This window comes from Geotrypetes seraphini, chromosome 13 (genome assembly GCF_902459505.1).
Source record: "Geotrypetes seraphini chromosome 13, aGeoSer1.1, whole genome shotgun sequence".
Taxonomy (NCBI): domain Eukaryota; kingdom Metazoa; phylum Chordata; class Amphibia; order Gymnophiona; family Dermophiidae; genus Geotrypetes; species Geotrypetes seraphini.
Window position 1 is genome coordinate 53,209,363 of NC_047096.1, and position 27,752 is coordinate 53,237,114.

A 27,752-nucleotide genomic window follows, 5' to 3' on the forward strand; every position below is an offset into this window, starting at 1 on the left:
ACTTAATAATCAACAATGATACATATAATATTCTCTTATCTCCCCCCCTCCCCACCCTTATCTATCATATAATCAATACTTATACAACATGTAACAATAAAAATACCCTCCCTCCCACCCCATAATTGAACTTGTAAATTTAAGGGAAACAAGATTTTTCTAATCATTACAATACTTTGTTAATGGCTCCCAAATATCTTGAAATTTCCTGAAACAACCCTGTTGTATTGCAATAAGTCTCTCCATTTTATAAATATGACATAAGGAGTTCCACCAAAAATTATAATTTAATCTATTCCAATTTTTCCAATTATATGTAATTTGTTGAATGGCAACCCCAGTCATTATAAGTAATAATTTGTTATTATTTGTAGATATCTGACTTTTTGCTCTCATTGCCATACCAAACAGCACAGTATCATATGATAATGCCACAGGGTTATCTAATAAACAGTTAATTTGGTCCCAAATTGATTTCCAAAAATTCATAATGAATGGACAATAGAATAATAAATGATCTAAAGTCCCTGCTTCGAGATGACAGTGCCAGCATTCATTAGACTTAGAGCTATGCAATTTTTGTAAACAAACAGGGGTCCATAAAGCTCTATGTAACAGAAAAAGCCAAGTTTGTCTCATGGATGCCGACACTGTACATCTCATCCTCCAAGACCAAATTCGTGGCCATTGAGACGCATTAATTTGATGCTTAATCTCAATGCTTCAAATGTCTCTCAGACCTGTATTTGGTTTTTTCTTAATAAGTCCAGTTAATAATTTATACCACTGAGCGGCCTGGTGACCCAAGAAGTCTGTCTGAAAACATAGGAACTCCATGCAGTAAGAGCAGATAGCGTAGCTGGTTTTAAGAAAGGTTTGGATAATTTCCTGGAGGAAAAGTCAATAGTCTGTTATTGAGAAAGACACGGGGGAAGTCACTGCTTGCACTGGATTGGTAGCATGGAATATTGTTACACCTTGGGTTTTGGCCAGGTACTAGTGACCTGGATTGGCCACCTTGAGAATGGGCTACTGGGCTTGATGGACCATTGGTCTGACCCAGTAAGGCTATTCTTATGTTCTTATGCCTCTAGCACAAGACTTTTAATACTGTGCATGGAGCAGAAAGAGGAAGACATCTCAAATTGTTCATGCACAGGACCCCCAGAAGATAATAGAGGTTTGTTTGTGTTGGTCGGCTTGAGCAAAAAGAACGAGCACTGGGATTGTGTCAACCCATAAGCAGCTGAAGTAGGCAATGGAGTGTACACCCCTGTGGTCAGTGCAAAGGAAGAAAGCTACAACCGCAGGCCAGTAGCATCAGATTAAGAGCTATCAGAGAGGTAAAGCCCAAATGCAGAGTTAGTTAAAATGTGGCAGGAGCCAGTCTGGGAAGGGCAAAAGAGACTCCTAAAGATTTGAATTCGACCCTGGAAGGGTGGGGGTCCCCTTTTCTGACTCCTGGGGTCTGAGGAGGAGAATTCTCAGGTGGGAGCTCAAGGTATGGGGTCAGTACAGGGAAAGTGGAGAATGCTGGTGAGAAGAATAGATAGTAGCATAGAAACAGAGAAAAATAAAGGCAGACTGTCTAGTCTGCCTATCCATGCCATCTACTACCCCTTCTTCTCCCTTAGAGATACAATGTACACTATGGCCCCGATTCTGTAAACTGAGCCTAACTTTAGGCGTGCTTTAGATGTCCTTGTGGCGCAAGTCCCAATCAGTGTTACTTAGGCGTTACATAGGCATCGTATAGACATCTCTAATGCACTAAGCATATCTTAGGCGTCTGTTAGGCACGCGTTCTCAAAACCCCATATAGACGCCAGATAGACGTCCCTACGATGTTATATATAAAAAGGTGGTTTTTACTGATTTGTTATCATTATTTCAGGACTGTAGGCTTTAACATAATTAACCCAAAGTATACCATCATTAAAAGGATAATAAAAACACAGTATACCATGTTTAAAAGGATAGTTATATTAGATTGGTTTCAGTGGGAGTTGATCTGGGAACATCAGTGTGCATATTGAAAAAAATGTGACATGCTTACACACTAACCTTCACTCTAATTCGCTGTGCTAGACAATGAGCCATACAATAATAGCAATTCTGATTTGATTATACTACTCCTTATAGGTAGTGAATGACAGTTAATTCTGCTAGGAGACAGAACACTGCCTTGTTATATCTTTTTTTTTCATGATTTCAGAATTGTATAAGTCAACAGTATAAAAACCAAAAAAGTAACAAAATATGCCATGTTTAAAAGGATAAGTATAAGATTAGTTTTTGATTGAGAGGTACTGAGTAGGAGTTGAACTAGAATTATCAGCATGGAAAGGGGAAGCTTTAGTCTTATGCTACACAGAAATTTGTATAGCAATGGCATCATTAACTCCTATAAGAAGTTGAAAGCATAGGACTTTGAGCACCATATACGCTTCTGATAGACGTAGTTTAAGCTCCAGAAAGACTTTAGCAGAATAGGCAGCCTAGGTCATCTAATCAGCTTTCTCTGGGCTTCCCACAGATGTTATTTGAGAGAAGTTTTTAGAAGTGATTCCTTGCTCTAAATAACACTCTCTTTCTCATGAAACATTGCTACAATCAGCTCATTCTTCAAACCAAAGGGAAATCCCATAACTTCAATTGGCCAAGCTTAAAAACAGAATAAAACACAGAACAGACCTGAATGTGGCTTCCAGTTCATTGCAAATGGAAGTATGCAGCAGCAGAATGCTGACCTCATTGTGACATCATCAATGTGCACCTGGAAGATAGAATGCCACAAGTAAAAGACAGGCTGGGAGTTGAACTCACAACCTCTGGAAGATCAGTACAGTAGAGAATGACACGGTGGCGGTTACCCACGGCTAGCCGCGTTTAGCCGCGGGTAACCCGCCGAAACGGGGAATAAAAAATAGTGGCCTCTGCGGGACGGGGACAAGGCCATTCACCGCCCCGTGGAGCGGTGAATGGACTTGTCCCCGCAGTGAGGCAATCAAGATCGCGCGGTCCCCGCCATCTCCCTCCCTCCACTTCACCTTTGAACTGAAGAGCAACCGCCGGTTGAATTTCTGCCGGTCTGCGCAAAGAAAAAAAAAAAGCCTCACCTTTTCTCCTGCTCTTATCACCATGCTGCAGCTACTAAAGCCGACAGGAAGTCTTTCCGATGTCAATTCTGACGTCGGAGAGGACGTTCTGGGCCAGCCAATCGCTGCCTGTCTGGCCCAGAACATCCTCTCCGACTTCAGAATTGAGTCGGAAAGAAAACTTCCAGCTTTAGCAGCTGCAGCATGGCGGTAAGAGAAGAGGAAAAGAAGGGAGGCTTTTTTTTTTTTTAAGCGGCATGGAGGCAGCAGGCTGGCTTTGGCTAGGGAGGGACAGGCACAGGCAGGCAGGCTTCGGGGGTGGGGGTGGGGGTAGGACAAAGTGTGGAAGGCAGTGAGAGGGACATAGGAAGGAGGCACTAGGGGCACTAAAGACATGGGAAGGAGGCACCGGGGGCACTAAAGACATGGGAAGGAGGCACTGGGGGCACTAAAGACAGGAAGGGGCACTAGGGACATGGGAAGGAGGCACTGGGGCACTAAAGACATAGGAAGGAGGCACTGGGGGCACTAAAGACAGGAAGGGACACTAAGGACATGGGAAGGAGGCACTGGGGCACTAAAGACATGGGAAGGAGGCACTGGGGGCACTAAAGACAGGAAGGGGTACTAAGGACATGGGAAGGAGGCACCGGGGGCACTAAAGACATGGGAAGGAGGCACCGGGGGCACTAAGGACATAGGAAGGAAAGAGGGAGGGAACAGAAAGGGACAATTCTTGGGCCTGAGTGCAGAAAGAAAGAAATGAAAGAAAGGATACACAGACAGAAGGAAACGCAACCAGAGACTCATGAAATCAATCACCAGATAGCAAAGGTAGGAAAAATGATTTTATTTTCAATTTAGTGATCAAAATGTGTCAGTTTTGAGAATTTATATCTGCTGTCTATATTTTGCACTATATTTGTCTATTTTTCTATAGTTACTGAGGTGACTGAGCTTGCGGAGATGGGGCGGAAACAGGGTTTTAAAATTTTAGTCTTAGTAGTTTGCCGGTCCACAAAATAATTCTTTTATTTCTGCTGGTCCACGGGTGTAAAAAGGTTGTAAAACACTGATGTAGAGTATGCGGGCTTTCTTTTTCGCCCAGCCGCATGCGTTCAAAAAGCCGCGCTCGCGTTGATCAATCTTCTCTTCTCTTGCAACTTCCTGTTTCCGGTTGCGTCAGAGAAGAATATTGAACAAATGAGCACCCGCACATGCGGCTGGGCGAAAAAGAAAGCCGGCATACTCTACATCTAAGGTGAGATAGAGGGAGGGAGATGGCGGAACACTGCAGTCGGTCGGGTGTCTGCTGTTTTTGTATCACAGCCTGCCTGCGCTCACGTTCCAGATCCTTCTACATTTTTAGTGTGCACAATTGACCTGATTCGAGCTATAGGTGAACATAGGGGACACGTCATTGAAAGGGAGGACAAGTTAATTGATTTATTTTATGTTCTGTTTTTACTACAGGGGAGAGGCACTGAAACAGATTCTCAGTGCAGTAGTAGTAGTGGCAGAACTCTCTTCTGTCTTCATGGTGTTTCACAGTACTGAGGCTTATATGGATGCTGCGGGGATGGTGACGGGGCGGTGAATGGGATGGCAGTGGCGGTGACGGGGCGGTGAAAGGGATGGCGGTGACGATGACGGGGCGGTGAAGGGAACGGCGGTGACGGGGCGGTTCAGAGGATGGTGGGCTGGGGACGATGCAGTGACAGGGACAGATTTTTTCCCCATGTCATTCTCTACAGTACAGCGCTTTTACTCATTGAGCTACACTACCACCTTCTACTCCTGTTTTTCTGACTCCCCTGTCATATCATAGCTTAGTGATCTGCTAAGGTATCATCTGCTTAGCTATCATATCACAGTTAGCTGAGACAAAAGACTGGTAGCTCAATGGTTTAAAGCAGTGTTCTTCAACCTTTTTACACCCGTGGACCGGCAGAAAATAAAGAATTATTTTGTGGACCGGCAAACTACTAGGACTAAAATTTAAAAACCCTGTTTCCGCCCCATCTCCGCGAGCTCGGTCCCCACAAATCATCTGATCCCATCCACACAAGCCTCAGTTATGATTTTATATTGAATGTATTTTATTAAAGTATAAAAAGAAACAATATTCTGTACAATTGTCATTTTATAAATACAAATAATTCAGAGCAAGGATCAACAAAACCCCTGGCTCCCCTCCCCTTCACATATATCCCCTCTACTATCAAGAAAACTGGACAAGCCAAATTATTACAGAATGCTACACAGAAATATCATGCTAACAGAATACTGCAGTCACACATGACAGGAATAGTTTTAGGGGAGTGCAACTAGGGCAACTGCCCCCTGGTCAGAGAGCGCCCTAAACCAGCTTGAAGCTAAAGAAGCACTGCCTGGGTTTTGCAGTCCCCAGTTATGTCTAACACCAGCTCTAGCAGGATATATATTTCAAATCTGATATATTCTAATCACAAAATAGAAATAAAATTATTTTTTTCTACCTTTTGTCGTCTCTGGTTTCTGCTTTCAATCTTCTTTTCACTCTCTTCCTTCCAGCGTCTGCCCTCTCTGTCTCTTTAATCCAGCATCTGCCCCTTCCATCCACTGTCTGTCCTCTCCCCCTTCCATATGGTATCTGTCTTCTTTCTATGCCCCTCTCCCCTTTCCATCCAGCTTGTGCCCCCTCTCTCCTTTTTACATGATTCATTCCAGCATCACTGCTCTCTTCATTTTTATCTCTCCTACACCAGATCTATCATCGTTGTCCCTCTCTGCTTATTTTTCTGTTGACCCCTTCCTATCATCAATCTCTCTACTTTCTCATGCCTGTGTCTCCCCTTCCCCTCCTCTAATCTCTCTGCCAGCTGTTTCCTTCCTTTTTTCATTCTCCCTTCCCTACTCCTCCTGTCCAGCAGTAACTCTCTTCCCTTCCTCCCCTCCCAGCAGCATCTCTCCTTCTCCCTCTCCAGTAGCAGCTGTCCCTTTTTTTTCCCTTGCCCACAAGCTTCCTTCCAGGTCCAGTAGCAGCTATCCCTTTTTTTCCTTTGCCCAGCAGCTTCCCAGACTCCTTTCCCTCCTCCCCTCCCAGCAGCATCTCTCCTTCTCCCTCTCCAGTAGCAGCTGTCCCTTTTTTCCCTTGCCCAGCAGCTTCCCAGATTCCTTTCCCTCCTCCTCTCCCAGCAGCATCTTTCCTTCTCCCTCTCCAGTAGCAGCTGTCCCTTTTTTCCCTTGCCCAGCAGCTTCCCAGATTCCTTTCCCTCCTCCTCTCCCAGCAGCATCTTTCCTTCTCCCTCTCCAGTAGCAGCTGTCCCTGTTTCCCCTTGCCCAGCAGCTTCCCAGACTCCAATAGTGGCTTTCTCCCCTCCCAGCAGCTCTCCTTACTTCCCAGCACAGCGATTCAGGAAGGCAGTCTCGGGTCCTTTGTTCGCGCCACCTCTGAGGAAAGAGGAAGTTGCATCATCAGAGGCAGCCACGACTCAGCAAAAGCCCCAAGGCTGCCTTCGTGAATCGCTGCGCTGGGAAGTAAAGGAGAGCTGCAGAGGGGAGAAAGCCACTGTCGGAGGCTCCCCAAGATCTCTCTGGCCCAGCGCAAACTTCAGCTGTTGATCTTGCTGGCCCTGCGCGGACCGGCAGGAAATTGAAGGGAGTCAATCTTGCCGGCCCTGTGCAGACTGGTAAAAATTTCCTGCGGACCGGCAGTTGAAGAACTGTTGTTTAAAGCACTGCTTTCACTGACCCAACACCCATAATCAAGTATGGTTCAATACATGTGACACGGAGTCAAATAATGCTGTTTTTATCAAATGCATGCTCAACTTTTGTAATATATTGTGTCTAGTATTGCTAATGTTGTGCTGTTTGAGATGAAAATTAGATGTGATTGGTCTGTAGCTTGTAATTTTTATTAAAATGAGTATTGTGCCAGCTGAAAGACTTGAGGGAGTCAAACCCAGACCATGCTCATACGCTAACCTTCATTCTAACCACTGTGCTACTGAATCAGATATAAAATCATAGCAATTCTTTGATTATACTGTTCCATTTAGGCGTCGTTTGGGCAGTAGCATCGGCGTCATTGCGGATCTATAAGCACGCCTAAGGAGCGCCATATGACATCATGCCATTTTAGCATTGTGACGTCACAGAATCACCGATTTATATAACGCAATTCATTTTCTAAACATGGCAGCAAGGAGGAATCTGAATTTTAGAACAGAGGATTCTAGGCTCCTTGCCACGCTGTTCCTGTGGAGGGAACATCATTTTTTTAAAGTTGCAGGAAGTAGGAGGACCTTCCTCCAGAATAGAGCCTCCTGGGAACGTCTAACCAGGAGGATCAACAGGCTGGCCTCCTTTCCCAGGAATATAAGTATTCATATTCAGGTGATCACCTCCAGTTTAACTGTGTTTGTTTATCGGTTCCCTGACGAAGGACCGAAACGTGGCACGTCAGAACCTGCTACTATTTCAAAGCTAAGTCTGAGTAATTTGCCTTTTCATTTTAGACTTGCATAAGAAGCCAAGCATAGCTGTTGTAGCTAGCAACATAACAGTTAAGGAGAATGTCTCAAACTGGAGTAAAAAATGTTTTGAACACTGCAATGATTGGGTGGTGAGGTGGAACATATTGCTTTCATGTCTCTGAGCAGAGTTCTACTAGTTAAGAATTGACAACTGCTGAATTACTATCTATGAATATTCAACTCAATATAAATAAGCACAAGGTGAAAAATGGTATAAGATTTTTTTTATTGCACAGTACAGAAAAGCAGCATGCAAGTGTAATATCAGGCAGCTGCAGTTCGATGAGATGGATGAAGAAAAAGGAAGATGGATTGAGACAAATTAAGAGTTGATTGGTTAATTTCTCTTTGTAAAAGAGAGCCTAAAACTCACCAATTTACTGTTTTCTCATTAAATCTTCTATAACTACACCCTTCTGAAGGAAAAAAAAGTGTGAAACATGTTAGTATTGTGAAAATGTAGATAATTCATCTCAAGGGCAAAGAAAGGTTGCAGTACATCATTCTTACCTATTCTTTCTGTTTTGGTAGTTGAGCTCTGGCCTCTGAGAAACTGAAATCAGGAGAAAAAGGGGGAAAAGTAAAAACATTTGTGGCAAAAATAAAAAGCAGCAGTCTCCGAATAACAGCTAAAATGAGAAGCAAAAAAACACACTGTTCCTTTTTTATAATAAGGATACCTAACAATTAGGACTCTCAAAAGATTTACCTTTAGCTCTATGACGAAAAGCACTGCTATAGGTTCCACATATTCATGTAACTTGCATATCCTTTTTGCTGGCACCAAAGTTTCAAAACAGCATGGATTTTTTTTTCAGCCAAGACTCCTGGAACCAAATTTTATTATCACATTCTCAGACCTGCTAATGACCCTGTGGAATGGAGAGTTGTGGCAGATATCAGGGGGGACAAAAAGTTAATGGAGAATCACCATAAGCAATAACACAGAATGGGAGTCCCAAAGAAGAAATCAGTTCTGCCTGAGCTTTTATCTAATAAAGACACCTAAGTAGATAACAATATATCATTCTCACTTAGATTTGTTCCTGGAAAGATGAAAAAGGTTAGACAAACATCAAAATTGCAAATTACTATAGCTGCTAATGGTCTTATGAAATGGAGAGTTGTGGCAGATATAGGAATGAAAAGGTTAAAAGATAATCAAGAAAAGTAAAGTCTCAGAAATCAGCATTAACACAGAATAGGAGTCCTAAAAGAGAAAACACTGCTCTGATGGACCTTCTTATACTAAGTATGCCTAAGTAGCGTCTGACATCTTAGGCATCTTTTGGACTTCCCACCAGAAAACTTTCAAATCTGATTAGGTGTGGTTTGGGCAAACACACCTGTACTGACTTTTAATCAATTCCTTCCCTTCTGAAAGCTTTTACTAGAAGCCATTTGTCATCTGCTTAGTCTGTAGAGGCTCTATTATCAAATTCTAAACAAAGTTCCCTCTATAGCTCTATGCCTTAAGGCACTGCTTTTTATCTTCCATACGTCAGGGGTTCAAGTCTTGAGTGCGGTTAGCAAATATTTGATATTAATTTTTCTACCAGAAAACCTTCAAACTCTTTGGCCATTCCTTTGCTTAAACATATTTGAGTTGATCTTTAAAATGACCTGCAGCAATTCTCAGCAGCCTGTTCTCTCTCATCCTAAACTCTCTCCCCCACCCCAACACACAAACTCTCTCCCCCACCCCAACACACACTCCTCAAGAATTAAACCACAACCAACCAAGCTGAATATACCAACAGGAATGTCTCTAGGGTACATCTCAAAAACATATACCTTCCTTCAATACCTGTCCAAGCCCTCTGAAGTTTTAAGTAAACTCTTCTACCTGTTTCCCTGTGTGGATATTGCATATTCCTACCACAATGGCTTGTAGCAGAGAGCAGATGAATGTATCTGATGCACCTGTGCCTGCAAACTGCAGAATGCTGATGAAAAACAGCAAAGTCCACCACTTATGAGAGCTGTTAGGATGCTGTTAAAATGAGTGAAAGTGAGGGTGGGATTTGAACCGGGGAGCTTCAGAAGATGGACAAGGTGTAACAAGGTGAAGTAACCTGGTGAGCCACAAATGGCATCTTTCTGTCAGAGGAGAAGTTTCTTCCCATGACAGCTTAGGATGTCCTAGCCATGGGAAGGAGAAAATAAGTTTGCCTAGAAAGAAAAATGTGCTGATAAAAATGGCAAAGTCCACCATCTAGAGTCTAGACCCTCTTATGACAGCTAATAGGAAGCAGTTAAAATGAATGAAGGTGGGATTTGAACCTGAAAGCTTGAGATGGACAGGGTGCAACAAGGCGCATTAACCTGGTGAGCCAGAAATGCTTTCCTTGTGGTGATATGATAGCTAATCAGATGATACATAGGCAGGTCAGTCAACTATGATATGAAAGGGCACTGAGATCCACTTGAATAGAAACTGATGTATGGGTTAAAGTCCTGTGCTGGTCATACAGAGGTTGTGAGCTCAACACCCAGTGCATCTTTTAATTGTGGCATACTAGCTTGAAGGTGCAGTTTGATGAGGTCAGCTTTGTGAAGCTGAAGAGCTCCATTTTGCATTGAGGGAAAATGCATGTTAAGGTCTGTATCTGGTTTTTCTCTTTTTAAGCGCTGAGAAATGAAGTAATGTGTGCAATGTTTTTCATGTTCTTTCTTTGCTGTCAAGAAAGAGCCGATTGCAGCACTGTTTGTTGAAAAAAAAGGGGGTTCTTTTTAAGCAGGAAAGCCAAAGGTGGTGTAATGAGTAAATCATAATACTGTTTGGGCAGAAAAGTACTATGTTTTCCATGCAATATGTTTATATTAATGTGCTCTATTGATATGGTGGCTTATTAAATCTATTAGGAGGGAGAAAGAAGACAAAAAAAAATATTCAAACTCACTATAGGAAATATCATTGCAGAAGCAGCACTCACGCCTAATGTACATCTATGGGAAGTCGCAAGCTACAAAAGTTGAAACTCCATTAAAATGAAGCAAAAATCACACTTAGACCAGCTTTTCCTTCGTCTATATTTTCTACGCTGTTTAGACACGGTATGGTTCCTAACTAGCGTCTATCTGGTGCCTATCACCGGAGCTAGTTGGTCCTGGAACTCTATGTAGAACTCTGACATGAGTCCGTCCAGACCGGGCATCGTTTTCTTTGATAAACCCGCGATAGCCACCCTGACCTCCTGCTCTGTCCAAGACCCGATCAACCCATCCTGGTCCTGCTGCGTAAGGAACCCAAAACCCCCGAGGTAGCTGATACGTACTCCTCCCACCCATCAACTGCACAATTCTGCCCGGAAAAGAAATGCCCAAAATAGTCCCCTATCACCCCCAGGATCCCTTCCTCTGTTTCTACAGACAAGCCCTCCACATTCTGTAAGCCCTGCAACCTCTGGTTCCCCACCCTCCCTTCTTTACATGCTTGAAAGAGGTCTGGCGAGATGAATTTACCGTAGTTCCTCTCCCACACAAGGGACTTGTAACGGTCATACTGCAATTTCTCTATAGCGTCCTTTATGTCCCAAATAGCAGAGCCCTGCTGCCCTTCTTACACCCTGCAGATCAATTCTCTACACAAGGTAACTTGCTGCTCTTCCCTATCGCCGCCCACTGAACACACTTCTGAAAGAAGGCCTTGATGCACTAATTGATCTCTTCCCACCAGCTGGCTACCGAAGGAAAAGCCTCCAGCACCGACAACTGGGCTGACCAGAACTGTAAAAAGTCCTGTCGGACCTGAATCTCTGACATAAGCTCCACACTGAGCCGCCATAGACCTTTCCCGAACGCCGGACACCTGCTGCCGATGCGCACCACTATGAGCGTGTGATCCAAGAATTCCAGAAACCGCAAAGACGGAGGATTCCCACAGTCGCCCGGGTGAAGCAGGAACCTGTCAATCCTGCTTCTGGATGCCCCTCTGACATAAGTAAACCCACCATCTAATGAGAATCGCATGAAGGCATCTATCAGCTCTGCCTCCTTACATACCTGGGCCAAGAAAAGTTCATTGTATTCCAAACTAAAGGACCTCCCGTACCTATTCTCTTTCCGTAGGACTGCATTAAAATCTCCCCCCAGATTAACCTCCGAGCAGTATATAAGTATGGCCTAATCCTCTGGATAAGCCTTTTCCTATCTCACTTCCTCTGGGGACTGTAGATGTTAATAAGACATAATTCCTCCCCCCTCCACCCTCATGTCTAACACCAATCCTCGGCCATCACCCAATTCCACCATATGTCTGACTGTAATTTGGACACTAAAAAACAAAGCCACCACCACTCCGTAAGCCTCGTGGACTAGACACCAGAAAGAGGGACCCTGTTTCCATTCTCTTTTAACTTGTCACAGGAGCCAAGGATCACAGAACCGAGTCTCCTGCAAAAATAGCACATCAAAATCCTGCTGCTGAAAATAGTCAAAAGCTAAATGCCTCTTTCGCTCTGAGCGAAACCCTGCCACATTCAGGGAATCACACACTAATGAGAGACTAGCCATGTTTTTACTTTGATTTTTTCTTCTTTACCAGACTGCCATCTTCCTCCGTGTCCCTCTTCACAACCACCCCAGATGGTATAACCTCATCCAGAGTCAACACAACCTCCTCTCTCACCTCTTCCCACCCATTCTCCCGTTCTCCTACCCCCCCCCAGCATGTTCAGCCACATTACCATTCACTTCCACAACCATACTTTCCTGTCCCCCGACACACCCTGCTTGCCCACCCCCTGGGTCCCCCCTCCCAGCCCCCTTCCACCCTCCTCCCTCCCCTCTGGTACTGCTCCCGGAGGCTCTAACAGGGCCCCAACAGAACCCTGCTGCTGGGCTCGCAAAGGGAGATGCTCCAACACCACCACCGGTACTTCCCCCGGACCCTTCCTCCACTTTTAGCACCTCCCTCCTGGACTTCTTTTTGCCCAGCCACTTCAGTGCCCATAACCCTTCCCCCCCCCCACTTCCTCATGTTCCGAAATCTGGAACCGATTACTGCCTGCTACAATTGATTTTCCCCCCAATAACTTTCCCCTTGCTCCCCCTCTTAGACTTCACTGATATCCATCCCTACTCCTCATCCCTCTCATCTCCCAAACCCCTTCTCTCCTCTACCGGAATTTCTACCTCTACCCCACCCCCCAATATCATACTTTGCTCCCCACTGCTCATCCCTTTCACCTTCTTTCCCCTCCCCCATCCTTCTGAGGTGAAAGTAAATACCTCCCCTCCTTCCCCCCAGATTGCTGACTCCCCCCCAACTAATCCCTTCCCCAAACAAATCATCATCGCCACTCCAATCCCCTGAATTATGCGTTGCCCTGGGACACTTGCTAAAGGGATGTCCGAGTTCCCCACAGAGGTTACATCTAATAAGGTCACAGTCTTCCCCCACATGGCCTCTACTCCCACAACGCATGCAAATGATTGTGGGGCATGACATACTAAAATGTCGGAACAAACCACATCTGAAACAAACTTTTGGTTGGCCCTTGTAAAAGCACTGGATCTTGTCTCTTCCTATAAAGGTGGAAGCAGGGATGTGAACAATTCTATTACCTTCCTGCTTCAGCTGTACGCACACACTCTAACCCCCCGCTCACACTCTACTGGAGTCAAAAACTGTAACCAAAGGGGACCTAAGCCCGCCAAACCTGCCCAACCAATAAGACAAGTTTGACCCCGGGATCAATTCATTCCTGAGCAAAATGGTCACTTGAACTACATCTGGTCTAGAAACAGGGATAGCCCTAAATGACTTCCACTGCTCTGTGCCTCTCACTTCTTTGTATCTATCCCAGAAAACCTCTAAGCCGCGCTGTGTAAGAAAACTCATGTCATACTCCGGCATGTTGACCTGGTGAATCAGGGCATAGAAATCCTCTGGGATAAACCCCAAACCCAGGATCAGTTACAAAACTGTCTCTCTCCCTGGCACGGGACCCATCCCAATCCACTTTAACTGAACCACGTTTCTACATTTAAATCCCCCCTCCCCCCATCCCTCCCATACCCCTCCCCTTTTACCCACCACCTCTCTCCTCCTCCCCTCCATCCGCACCATTCCCGTCAGCCTTCTGTCTTCCCCATCCCTCCCCCACCACCCTTAACTGCTTCTGCAAGGGAGGTCTTTTGCATGGGTCCAAAATCTCCATTATCCCTCCTCACACCCCTCTCAAACCCAATCCCACCCTCCCAGCACCACCCTTGGCTATCCTTCCCCCTCCCCTGACTGACAACCCTTTGGGTCCCCATACATAGTACCACGCTCCTGAGATTTAAACCCATTCACATCCTCACTGCTCCCTTCAACCCCTCTTCCCCCCTCCCAACCACCACTGATGCTTTCCCAGCCTCTCCCCTCTCCCCCACATAGTCTGCTGGTATTGAAACTGCAGTCACATGTCAATTCCATTGTCCCTCCTTCCGATTAGCCATCACTCCTGGTAGTGCTATTGCTGCTGCCGCCGTTGCCAGCTCTGCCTCTCTTCTAGCTGCCACTGGTGCCACTGTTGCTCGAATCATCGCTGAAACTCCTGCTGTTGCAGCCGCCAAAACTGCTGCCAATGCTGCCTCCTTTGCCCCCAAGTCAGCTACCGTCTCTGCTACTGATCCCACCTCCACCCAAATTGCTGATAGTATCATGCTCTGCTCCCTTCCTGGGCTTCCTGCCTCCAACCGCAGCTCCTCCTTCCTTACCCAGATGCTTCTCTCCCCCTGCACGGCATTTATAGCTTTTAATTTTGCTGCTGCGACAGGTAGGGAGTTTGCTGCAGCGCCGGACTGGCTCTGCCCCCCCAATGTGCATCAGCAGTGTCATCCTTTAGCCCTGTTGCTGACGGATAAGGAGCATTTCCCTGCTGGTTGGCCTGCCCGTACAAGTTCCGCCTCTGTAGTCATGGCTGCACGGTTCCCCTAGGCTCTTGCTCTGTGCAGCCTGGCTGTTCAGGGGAACTTAATTCATTCACCAGAACTGACCCAGCTGAGCTAGATTCTGCTCCAACTTCTCTCTTTTCACGAGCTGTCTCCACTTTTCTTCCTGCAGGCTTGGGATTCACTGTCACTGTCCACAACCCTTGCTCAAGGGCATTTTCATTTAAAGATCCTTGCTCTTGAATGCCTGTTCCCAAACACCATTTTTCCTGCACCGCCATGCCCCCTGAAACAGACTAGGAGCTCAGATGGCAGGGCAATGAAAAGGAATCTGTATTTTCTTCTGGTCTGCAGTTTCTTTAAAGTTTTGCCTTTGGGTTATACTTTTTTCCTCCATCCCATACTTGGCTAGGAAGCAGCACTTGGTGTATTTTTAAAGTCTGTTACTACAGGAGATTCTGATAGCCCCAAACTCAAGACAGGTGTAGCTCCTGCCAGCACTGGACTTTCCATTATCGGCCACTGCAGACCACCTGGGGCACTACTCTCCTTATAGGAACTGGTGGTTGGACCAGCTCATAGTCTTTAGCTAAGGTGGGAGCTATTTCTACTTTAAGTCCTCCTGTTCCAGTTTGTAACCTTCCCTGTGCAGGTAAATTAACTTTTCTTCCCTCTGCATCTGCTACAGTCCCAGCAGGATTTTCACAAGAAGTGGATTCCAATGATTCAGGCACCACTGACAAGGGCAGTGACCCCTGTACTCCATTCTTTGTAGCAGCCATCCTTTCCCGGTTTCTGAATAGTTCACATACTGGGTTTGTCTTATCCCTGGTAATGGCAGTCATTTTATGAATACAAATGTCTAACTGCCGTCTCAACAATTGCTCCTCTTTGGTGTATTTCAGACGCTGTTCTTTATTTTATGCCAATTTTCTCATAACTGTGACCATCTTTATCTTCCTCTGCAGCTCCTGAGACCTTCTCTCCAATTCACCCACCAGTTTCACAGTCTGCTCTGTCCTTGAAGCAGGATCCGCAGCACTCTGCCCAAGGGCTTCTGCCTCCAACTCCTATACCTCCACCATATCCTCAAACAAATCATTGTCAGACCACATCTCATCTTCCGACTCCCCAGAGCTGCCACTCTCAGATGAGGTCTCCAGGACAGGCCTGCCCTTGACCTTGACCTGTCCCTCTTCCACTTCCATGGACACAGGGTTTGCTGGCCTACCTCCGCTCCTTCCAGGGCCCTGCTGAACTGCTGCCAGGCTGGGGTTCCTCCACCTGCCTCCTCTGCACCTTCAGGGAACCTTCCTCCAGGAAGGACCCCACTATAGTCACCCCAAACTTCTGTCTTCCATCCTCTCCAGGCCTCGCAGCCTGGGCCTTTCCCAGGGAAGGGACCCCAGGATCCATGGACAACCTTGGGGCACAGAGCTAGGCCCAGCTCCCTCTTTCCCTGACTTCTGGTTCTTTCCAGCAGTACTACTCAGAGCTCCTTCCACCTTCAACTCCAACAGCAGACTGGATGGACCATTCGGGTCTTTATTAGCCGTCATCTACTATATTACTATGTTTTTATGTTACATTCACTACCTTTTCCATGAAAAAGTATTTGATGGTTACTTCTTAGTCTATCCCCTTTCACCTTTATCCTAGCCCATGGTTGGGCAACGAGGGCCGCAATCTAGTTGGGCTTTTAGGATTTCCCCAATGAATATGCATGTGATCCCTTTGTATACAATGGAGGCAATGCATGCAAATAGATCTCATGTATATTCATTGGGGGAAATCCTCAAAACCTGGATTGTGGCCCTCGTTACCCACCCCTGTCCTAGCCCCTTTATTCCAGAGTTTCCTTCAATTGAAAGAGACCATCTTTATTGGAAGCTTCTATACTGCTACTAATGACTAGGGAGTCAATTCAGAGCGGTTTTCAAAGACATCTGTAATAGATTTTAAATACAGATTCAGATGGATTCCACTGTGATTGTTGTCAGCCTCCAAAATGTTTGGCAACGGTATCATGTTTGCATTTGTATTATTACATTATTATATATGTGTATATTTTATATATACTGTGTTTACACAAGATTACAGTTAACTAGGGTTACCAGATTTTCCTTCAGGAAAGTCCTGACCCATGACCACACCCCCAGGACCACCCAGTTCTGCCTCCCAGCTCCACCCCCAGATGGCATCTGTGCATGCGCAGATGTAATGCAATGACGTTGCCATGTTATGTCTGCGCACGCATGGATACCCCTTCCTGACGCAATTTTGTCGGAAAGCTTTTCAAAACCTGGACAAAGTGCTGGGTTTTGAAAAGTTGTCTGGGGAAATCTGGATGTCTGGTAACCCTACAGTTAACCATTCTAAGTATGCTATATTTACACCCTCCTAAATAAGTTAACTGTTACAACATGTACATTTATGCCATGTAGGTATGTAAACATCTCTATCATATTGCCCCTACCCCACCTTTCCTCCAAAGTATACATATTGAGATCTTTAAGTGTGTGCTCATATACTTTATGATGAAGATCACTGACCATTTTAGTAGATGTCCTCTGGATCAACTCTTTTTGAAGGTGCTGTCTTCAAAATTGTGCACAGTAATCTAAATGAGGTCTCGACAGAATCTTATACAGTAGTGGTAAATACAGAAATTAAAAAAAAGGCAGCCCAACAACAAAAGTTTGTATTTATAGCATATTTACTCAACATTCTTGAATAAACTTCTAAGCAGGTATCTAATCTAAACTGCTAATTCAAATCATGTTGCTGCCATCTTATGGTGGCACCCTGTCATAACAGCCAGGGGAAAAAACCTCAAACATGCACAAAGCAGTCTCTTCCTACAGAACTTCTAAAAAATGTTATCAGACACTCTGTCTGACACATTATTCATGAAGGTTCATTAATATGCAAATAAACAGCAGCCCATTGTCCCTTCTGAGCTGTTAATGATTTGTTTAGAGACCCAGCTGTTTGCTGGAACAGTATCAAGTGTATATCACAGCACCTTGCTTAGCCATTAATATGTAACAGATAACAGAGATAAAGCAATTAGGCTGGCTGCAAATGAACCAATTTGCTATGGAAGAGTCCATAAAAGCATTTGCTTGCATCATTAAAACTTAAGTTCTTGAGGAATGCAAAGACATTTTGCTCTGAATAGAAGCCTGTCCTCTCAAATGGGCATGCTTTTCCCTCCAGAGCCACTTGTATCTGAGGAATTGAAATGGTCATGGAGGAAGAGGCTAAAGATCCAAAGCAAGTAACACACTAATACTAGTGTCCATCCTCAGGGGCCAATGCAGAAAATCAATGTTACAGCCTTGCACTAGTGCGCTGATGGCTTAGCACACAACTTCTAATGCAAGGTGGATGCACAATTTTTGCTCCTCAATGCAGTAAACTAATGGCATGCAAATTACTGCTGCCTTAAAAAAAAAAAAGTGTGTGCTATCCGAAAAGAACAGAACACACTACAGCAGTAGTATGCAGCCGTTTGCTGGTGAAAAGCAAAAACCATGTTTCCCTTCTTGTTAGGGTATGAGGAAGGCAGACATTTGTTAAACATACCTGAGACTATGTCTGATTTCAAGAAAGCCTGGGATAGGCACGTGGAAGAGATAGTGGCTGCTGTGGATGGGCAGACTGGATGGGCCATTTGGCTTTTATCTGTCATCATGTTTCTATGATCCCCCGCCCCATACTCTGTCCTGTTCCCACCTCCAACACTACCTGAGAAAATCCCTGATAATCTAGTGCAATGGTAGGCAAACTCATTAGTCAAAAGAGCCAAAGATCAGCAGCACAACGATTAAGATTTCTTTTGAGAGCCAAATTTCTTTTCAAGAACCATGTTTTTAGGAGTCGGTTTAAACTAGCTACTAACATTAAATAAAACCAGATATCATAATAATAATAATAATCTTATTTATTGACAAAAAAAATCTTTTTCTACCTTTTGTTGTTTCTGCTTTAATCATCTTGTCTTCACTCAATTCTTTCTAGCCAGCATTTGTCCTCTCTCTGTCTTCTATGCAGCATCAGCCCCTTCCATGTCTGCCCTCTCTCTCTGCCCCTGCCATCCACTGTCCGCCCTCTCCCGTTCCATATGGCATCTTCCTTCTTTCTATGCTCCTTCTATAAACTGTCTATCTTGTGCCCCTTCTCTCCTTTGTACATGATTCATTTCAGCTCTGCCACCTCTCCATTTTTCTGTGTCACTACCCCCTCCCTTATGCTCTGGCATCTCTCTCTTCTCCTTTCCTTCCCACCCCATGGTCTGGCATCTGTCTCCTTCCCTTTCCTGATTCCCTGGCATCTCTCTCCTTTCCTTTTGTCTCTTCCTCTCCACCAATGCTCTGACATCTCCTCCTTCCCTCCATACCCTAGCATCTCTTCCTCCCTCCCTTTCTTCACTCCATCTCTTCCTCCCTCCCTCCCTTCCCTCCATGACCTGGCATCTCTTCCTCCCTTCTCTTCCCTCCAAGCCCAGGCATCTCCTTTCATTCCTTCCTTTCCCTCCAGTTGGGTGCAGCAATTCTCTCCCCCTCTGCTTCCTTTCCTCCTTCTGTCACCCATCCACGGTCGGCAGTGCAGCCCCTAAGCGGGTGCTCCAAGGCCTGGCGTCATGAACCTCTTCAAGCAGTATTCACAATTTGCTGCTATTGCCGGCTTCGGGCCTTCTTCTCTGTTGGGTCTTGCCTTCATGGAAACAGGAAGAAGGCAGGACTCAACAGAGAGGAAGGCCCGAAGCCTGCAACAGCTGCTAACTGTAAACGCTTTTGCTGCCCAAAGAAGTTAAAGATGCCAGGCCTTGGAGCATCCAGGGCAGACCGCTTCTCTCCCTGTAGCCAGGGCCCCTCTGAAAATGAACATTTAGCTCTCCCTCCCATGTAAACCCCGCCGACCCACTGCGAGACGACTGACAAACCTCCCTCCAGCATTCGTCGGCAGCTGCAGCACTCTAAACATCAGTGATGCGGCAGAGGGAATCACCAGCAGAAGACTGCAAACTACAAAGCAGCCTTTTTAGAGTGCTGCAGCTGCCGCCGAGTGCTGGAGGAAGGTTTGTCGGTCCTCTCGCAGTGGGAGGGTCAACGGGGAGGACCCGGGATGATGTTGCTTGGGGGGGGGCTGGGATGATGATGATTGAGGAGGGCCCAGGATGATGGTGCTGGGGGGGGGCCGGGATGATGATGCTGGGGGGGGGCGGGGCGATGACTCTGCTGCGAATCCAGCAAGGGTGAGGGAGATGCCCAAACAGCCCTAAAGCACCGCACCAACGGGCCCCCCTGATCATTTTGGACCCTATCCTTTAATCTGGCCCCAATGGCAGCCGTTCTGACAAACTGCCGGTAGATGCCCCATCAGAAATGGGAAATTGCGGCAGAGGGAAAACTTCAGGGCAGCCACTGGCAGCTTGTGAGAACAGCTGCTGTATCGAGGCCCTTCTGTAAAGGAAAATTTTGACTACTGGCAGAGCTGCACTCAAGTGGCTAAAGAGCCGCTGGTCTAGTGGACCACTGGTCTAGTGGACCCCAACTACCATCTTCCCTAAATATTCCTGATATGCTAATCACCCTCACCCCAATGCCCCTCCCCAAGGATATCCCTGGTAGCCTAGGCTCCTCCTCCCTGCATATCTGCAATTCTTATGGCTCTTGCAATTCAAAAAGCACAATTCAAAAAGCACAGTTACTTACCGTAACAGGTGTTATCCAGGGACAGCAGGCAGATATTCTCACGTATGGGTGATGTCACCGACAGAGCCCCACTTTAAAAATGCATCACCACTTTAAGTCTTTAGAAAGTTTGCAATAGCCCGAACCGCGCATGCATGAGTGCCTTCCTGCCCGACGTAAGGCGCACAGTCCCTCAGTTAAGATAAGCCAGCTAAGAAGCCAACTCGGGGAGGTGGGTGGGTTGTGAGAATATCTGCCTGATGTTCCTGGATAACACCTGTTACGGTAAGTAACTGGGCTTTATCCCAGGACAAGCAGGCAGCATAGTCTCACGTATGGGTGACCTCCAAGCTAACGGAAAAGGGATGGTGGGAGTGTTGGCCTTAGGAAATTAAAATTTGTAATAAAGAATGGCCAAAGTGCCCATCCCATCTGGAGAAAGACTCCAGACAATAGTGAGAAGTGAAGGTAAGAACTGAGGACCAGGTGGCAACTTTACAGATTTCCTCAATGGGAATAGATCTGAGGAAAGCCATAGAAGCTGCCATAGGTCTAATTTTGTGGGCTGTGACACAACTCGTCAGTGCCAGTCCAGTCTGAGTATAACAGAATGGGAGGCAAGCCAGCAGCCAGTTGGAAATCGTTCTTTTAGGAATAGGATGCCCCAACTTGTTTGGATCAAAAGAGATGAAAAGTCGGGGAGATGTTCAATGTGGCTTTGTCCAGTCAATGTATTAGGCCAAAGCTCATTTACAGTCCAAAGTATGCAAAGCAGTTTCTCCAGCATGAGAATGAGGCTTAGGAAAAAACACAGGCAGAACAATTGACTGATTGAGAAGAAATTCAGTGACAACTGTCGGAAGAAACTTTGGATGTATACGCAGAACCAACTTGGCATGATGAAAAACTGTGAAGGGTGGATCTGTTACTAATGCTTGTAACTCACTGACTCTCCTGGCAGAGGTGAGAGCAATAAGGAAGACCACTTTCTAGGTGAGAAACCTAAGATGAGCTGTAGCCATTGGTTCAAATGGTGGCTTCATTAAGCTGGAAAATACCACATTAAGGTCCCAGATGACAGGTGGAGGTTTGAGAGGTGGTTTCACATTGAAAAGACCTTTCATGAATCTGGAGACTAAAGGATGAGCAGTAAGAGGTTTACCCTAGGCTGGCATGTGAAAAGCTGTAATAACGCTGAGACGGACTCTGACAGATGTAGATTTGAGGACAGAATTAGACAGAAGAAGCAGATAATCCAACACCACATCCACTGATAATGAAGTTGGATCATGATGATGAAGAAGACACCAGGAAGAGAACCTAGTCCACTTTTATTGATAACATTGCTGAGTGGCTTGTGTCCTGGATGCATTAAGAATTTGACGAACAGGCTGAGAAAGATGTAAGTGAGAGGGATTCAGCCTGAGAGAAACCAAGCTATCAGGTGAAGTGATTACAGGTTGGGATGTAGAAGTGGTTCTTGATTCTGAGTGAGCAGAGTAGGAAATACTGGAAGAGGTATGAGCTCCCTGGAACTGAGTTGGAGTAGAAGGGAGAACCAATGTTGCCTAGGCCACCATAAAGCAATGAGAATCATGGTGGCTGCTTTTCTCTTGAGCTTGAAGAGAGTTCTCAACATAAAAGGGATTGGAGGGAATGCATATAGAAACAGGCCTGTCCAGTCCAGGAGAAAAGCATCTGCTTCCAGACAGAGAGGAGAGTAAAGTCTGGAGCAAAACTGGGGCAACTGGTGGTTGTGGAGAACCGCAAACAAGTCCACTTGAGGAGTGCCCCATTGAGCAAAGATGGACTGGAGAGTTGTAGAGTTGAGAGTCCATTCGTGAGGCTGAAGAATTCTGTTGAGGTTGTCTGCTAGGCAATTCTTCTTCCCTTGAATAGAGACAGCCTTCAAGAACAGATTGCGAGCTGTCATCCAAGTCCAGATTTTCTAGGCCTCCTGACATAACAGGAGAGAGCCTGTGCCTCTTTGCTTGTTTATGTAGTACCTTGCTACTTGAATGTCTGTGCAAAGGAGGAGGACTTGAGGGCAGAGTAGATGATGAAAAGCCTTGAGGGCATAAAACATCGCTCTGAGTTCCAAGAAATTGATGTGAAATTTCCGCTCCCTGGGGTTCAAAGACCCTGAGTCTGAAGAGTGTCCATATGAGCCCCCCAGGCATAAGGAGATGCGTCCGTCAAGATGACCTGGAGATAAAGGGGCAAGTGAAAAAAGGAGACCTCTAGAGAGATTTGAAGAGGTCATCCACCATTGAAGTGACTGCAGAATAGATGATGTCACAGATATATGTTGTGAGAGACAATCGGTCGCTTGAGACCACTGAGACACAAGGGTCCACTGAGGAGTGCAAAGATGTAGTCTTGTCAGTGGTGTTACATGGACAGTGGAAGCCATGTGGCCTAGAAGAACCACCACATGACCAGCAGAAACAGTTTGAAGAGGAAGCAGTTGCTGACACAGACGTATGAGAGCCTGAAGACAATCTGGAAGGAGAAACACTCTCATGAGAGTGGTGTCAAGGATTGCCCCAATGAACTGCAGACGTTGAGTCAGAATGAGATGTGATTCAGAAAAGTTGACCTCGAATCCTAGTGACTAAAGAAAAGAAATGGTCTGAGATGTTGCTTGGACCACTTCCTGAGATGAAACAGCCTTGATCAACCAGTCGTCCAGGTAAGGAAAGACTTGAAGGCCGTATGATTGGAGAGATGCGGACACTACAATCCGGCACTTCATAAAGACTCTGGCATAAGATGCCAGGCCGAAAGGAAGTACCTTGTACTGGTAATGACATCGATTGAGTTGGAAACGAAGGTACTTTCTGGAAGCCAGATATATTGGGATATGTGTGTAGGCTTCCTTGAGATCCAAATAGCAGAGCCAGTCATTCCAATTGAAGAGAGGATAAAGCATTGCGAGGGAGAACATCCTGAATTTCTCCTTTTCCCAGGATGGGTCTTAGTCCTCCAGTCTTCTTGATACCAAGAAGGAACGGGGAGTAGAATACCTGACCCTGCTGATCGAGGGGAATTTCCTCGATGGCATTCAGCAGAAGGAATTGAACCTCCTGAAGAAGGGAGGACTGTGCAGGATCCAAAACAGACTCTCTTGGAAGATGGTCTGAAGGCAGGGTGTAAAAATTGAGTGTGTAACCCTGCCATATGATGGTGAGAACCCAGAGATCTGAGGTGCCAGCGAACTATGAAGAACTGAAGGCAGCTTCTGATGGGTTGAGGCATGGACTGGAGAATGGGGAAGTTGGCTATGCTCTGAAGAAACATGTCAAAAAGGCTGTGTTGATTTTTGCGGAGCAGCCTATTGCTTTTGATGTTGCTGATGTGGTTGCTGTAATGGCCTTTGTTGCCTGGATAGAGACTGGAACAGAGTCAAAGGTTTTGCAGAAAATCTTTGTTGATAAGATTGTGGTATGAAGGAATAAGAAGGTGGAGACTTCGATTTGGGCTTGACCAGAGTGTCCCACCTGGCCTCATGGGCAGACAACTTCTGAGTAGCCGTGTCCATGGAAGCACGAAGAGTTCATCCCCTAAACAAGGTGCATTTGCTAGCCTGTCCTGGTGGTTAATGTCGAGCGGAGACACTCTAAGCCAGGCAAGGTGCCGCATAGCAACTGACAATGATGCTGCACAAGAGGTCAATTGAAGGGTGGCATATGCTGATATGACCATGTACTTGCAAAGTTGAAGTAAGGCTGATATGAAATGTTAAAAAGCCGGGAGCTGACGTTCCAGAAGATATGGATGGAACAGGGTTAGTTGTTATAACAAATGCTTCAGGTAGAAGTGAAAATACCAGACCGGTTGGGCAACATAGCCTTCTGATATAGACGGTTGCCAAACTGATCCATAGCCTTGCCCTCTTTGCCAGGAGGTACAAAGGCAAAGACACTTGCTCCAGAGAAGAGTGGTTTATCAAACCTGGAGGGGACCACCCTGTACAGTGAGTCCAAATTGTGAGGAGCCACCGGTACTGTAAGTTGAGTTTCAAAGTTTGAGGAACTCCTTGCTAAGGTATCTAAAAATTGTTTGGATTGTTTAGAATACACCTCTAAAAGAATGGAGAAAACCCCAGACATCTCCTGGAGAAAATTGGGAAAGGAGCTGCCTGGGAAAAAAGGCAAGTAGATTACCCCCTGAGGAATCCTCGGTGTCAGGGAGTAGAGGCTCCTGTTCAGAAACCGCCCAAACATCCAAATCTCTAGCATTGCGAGCCGGTGTCAAATAGACAGTACTGAATGCTCCAAATGCTTTGACTTGCGGAGAGCCTTGCTAGGCGGCACCGATGTGGCCTCTGATGATATCTTGGAGAAAAGGATCAGCTTTGGAAGGCCGATATCGATTCCTGTACCAGGATCGGTGCAGCTACTGGAGGCTCCTGGGTAGGTGCAACCAGACTCGATGGCTCAGACTGAACCGGCACCGAGAGAGAGTCAATGTCGACATGGGAGTTGGCATAAGCAGCTGAAATTCCTCCCATATGTCCTTTTGCAGCAATTCTGTTGTTCGCTGCATTAGAGAAAAACACCGGTACCTTTGGCGCCGCTGTACGCTCCGGAGTTGAGAATGCCGGTATCGAGGCACTCATTGACACTGAATCAGAGCTATCGTTGGGGCTGCTAGAAGTCAGAAGGACTTGACTCACTGCTACTATGACCAGAAGTCCAGAAGGAGCAAGGATAAGCTTGGCAGCTGGCTTACCTACTGTGAGGCGCAACACCGTAGACAGCGTGGGGAGATCTACTCCCGGCATTGATGTGGTTGGTGCGAGCTTGATTAGTACGGCCAGTGTCGGAAATGCAGTGGGCATCGGATTCCTGATGGCACAGAACAGGAGCTGTTGCTGAAGTTGAGTGGGAATGAGCTGCTGAAGAAAAGAGCAGAGGAAGCAGAAATCGGCAAGGTCGAGGGCCAGACACCGCAAGAAGTAGCGGTGGATGGCGGTGATCATAAGTGCCCGAGCACAGAAATTGCCTGTGTTGAACACTATCGGCGGGAGGGACAGAAACGGTAAGACAGCCATAGGAAAAACGAATGCTATGACGATCCATAAGGGCCCGCCGAATAGTGCTGCCTGATTCAGGAAAAAATATTTCGATTCGATTCGATTTTCCTGCACAATTAGGTGTTTTTTGTAAACATCCTGGTGAGTTTATTTTATGGCCTTTTCACCCTCTTTGCCCTCTCCTACCCATACTGGTGCTGTGGTGTAAACAAAATAAACAAACAAAAAAGATTTTTCCTCTTTCTGTTAAATCCTAGCTCAGCTCTGGCAGGATACAAATTTCAAATCTGACACATTATAATCACAAAACAGAAAATAAAATTATTTTTTTTTACCTTTTGTTGTCTGGTCATTTTTCATATCATGTTGATCCCAGGCTCTGTACCAAACGTCTTCTGATAACTTGCTTGCCAGGGTCTCTTGCCCAGATCCACCATGTCTCCTTTTCTCAACTACCCTGTCATCCAGCATCTCTCCCTCCTTCCCCACCAGCTCTCCCGTTCTCTTTCTAACTACCCTCCTATCCAGTATCTCTATGCCCCCCACCATCTCTTGTGTCCAACTTCTCTTCCTTTCTGTTCCTTCCCTCCCTAAATCCCATTGTCCACCATCTCTCTCCCTCTCCTGTTTTTAGATCCTTATTTCTTCTATTCTTCCCCCATCTCCCCTCTCCATGATCTCCCCCAAGTCCAATTCCCCCTCCACCATCCATCTTCCCCCTCCACCAAGTTCATTTCTCCCATCTATCTTCTCCCCATCTCTCCTCCAGTCCATCTCCCCTCTCCCTCCATCTACCTATTTTTTTTTATGATGAGAATTCTCTCTTCAGCATGACTTAACCTCCAAGGATTATCTTCCAAAGCAAAGCAACTATTCACAGATGTTGGAAGGAGTGACGTCTGCATCGAGTTAGCTAATGAAGTCAGAACAATGGTCACCTTAATCAGAGAGCTCCAAGAAATGAGCAACCAACTGAGAAATCCTCAATGAACAATTGAGCTTCCATGAATAGGGGAATATACATTCATTATCATCTTCATTATTACTCTTTCCACTGCCATATAGTTTAGCATATAGTTTCCAGATTTCTCCATCATTTGTCTCTCTAGCAGTCAATCTTTCAAACAACTCCTGCAGTTTCCCCCTCAAACTTGTTGACAATTCTCCCTATCGATCAACTATTCCATCCACCACTGCCTTCACCAGAATGTTCAGCACCTGAATATCTTTCTATTTGTCTTGTAAATCCATAAGTCGGTGGTAAGCTTTAATAGCTTCTGAAAACTCTCCTATATCAGTACTGGTAAGAATGTAGTTTTCCCAAATCTGCCAGTGCTCATAGTTGCATTCTTGCAAAGTTCGGAAAGCTTTACCTTTATTTTGATGTTACTGTACAATGTGCTGCAGGTGGCAGTAGCGATCCACTCCTACCACCACTCCTTGCATCTTCTCTCCATTGCAGCCTGCCCTCAGTGAAAACTTCCTGTTTCCGCTTGGGCGGCCAAATGGAGAGAAGACGCCCAGAGTAGTGGCAGGATACTGATTCCTCGGCCCCCTTGTTAGAGACCCGTTCGGGATTTCCCTCTGCTACCGGAGTCCTTTCTTCGATGTAACTTCCAGTTTTACAAAACCGGAAGTTACACCAGAAGCAAGGATTCCGGTAGCAGAGGGAAAGCCTGAACGGGTCTCTAACAAGGAGGTCAACGAATCAGTAAGTCCGATTTTCTTAAAAAACAAACCGATTTGAATTGATTCACCCAAAGTGAATCGGAGAATCGATTTGAATCGCGAATCGGGCAGCACTACTGCCAAACCCAAGCCCACAATAGGAAAATAATCATTTTTTCGTTGTTGGTTTGTTTTGTTTTTTACTAAAAAGAAAAGAGAACTGACTGAAAGTCAGAAGCCGTGAGAGCGAAACATAAAATTTTTCAACAGCCGTTGAAAACGCGACTTCTTAGCTCCGCGAAAACTAAGAAACTGAGGGACTGCACGCCCTACATCAGGCGGGAAGGCATTCATGCATGCATGGTTCGGTCTATCGCAAACTTTCTGAAGACTTAAAGTGGCGATGCACTTTTAAAGTGGTCGGTACCGGGGCTCCGTTGGTGAAGTCACCCATACGTGAGAATATGCTGCTTGCTTGTTCTGGGATAACATAAGATTCATAAGAGACATAAGATTTGCCTATCTACCATGGCAATTAGCACCTTGAACATAAGAACATAAGCAATGCCTCCGCTGGGTCAGACCTGAGGTCCATCGTGCCCAGCAGTCCGCTCACGCGGCGGGCCAACATGTCCAGGACCTATGCAGTAATCCTCTATCTATACCCCTCTATCCCCTTTTCCAGCAGGAAATTGTCCAATCCTTTCTTGAACCCCAGTACTGTACTCTGCCCTATTACATCCTCTGGAAGTGCATTCCAGGTGACTACCACACGTTGGGTAAAGAAGAACTTCCTAGCATTCGTTTTGAATCTGTCCCCTTTCAACTTTTCCAAATGCCCTCTTGT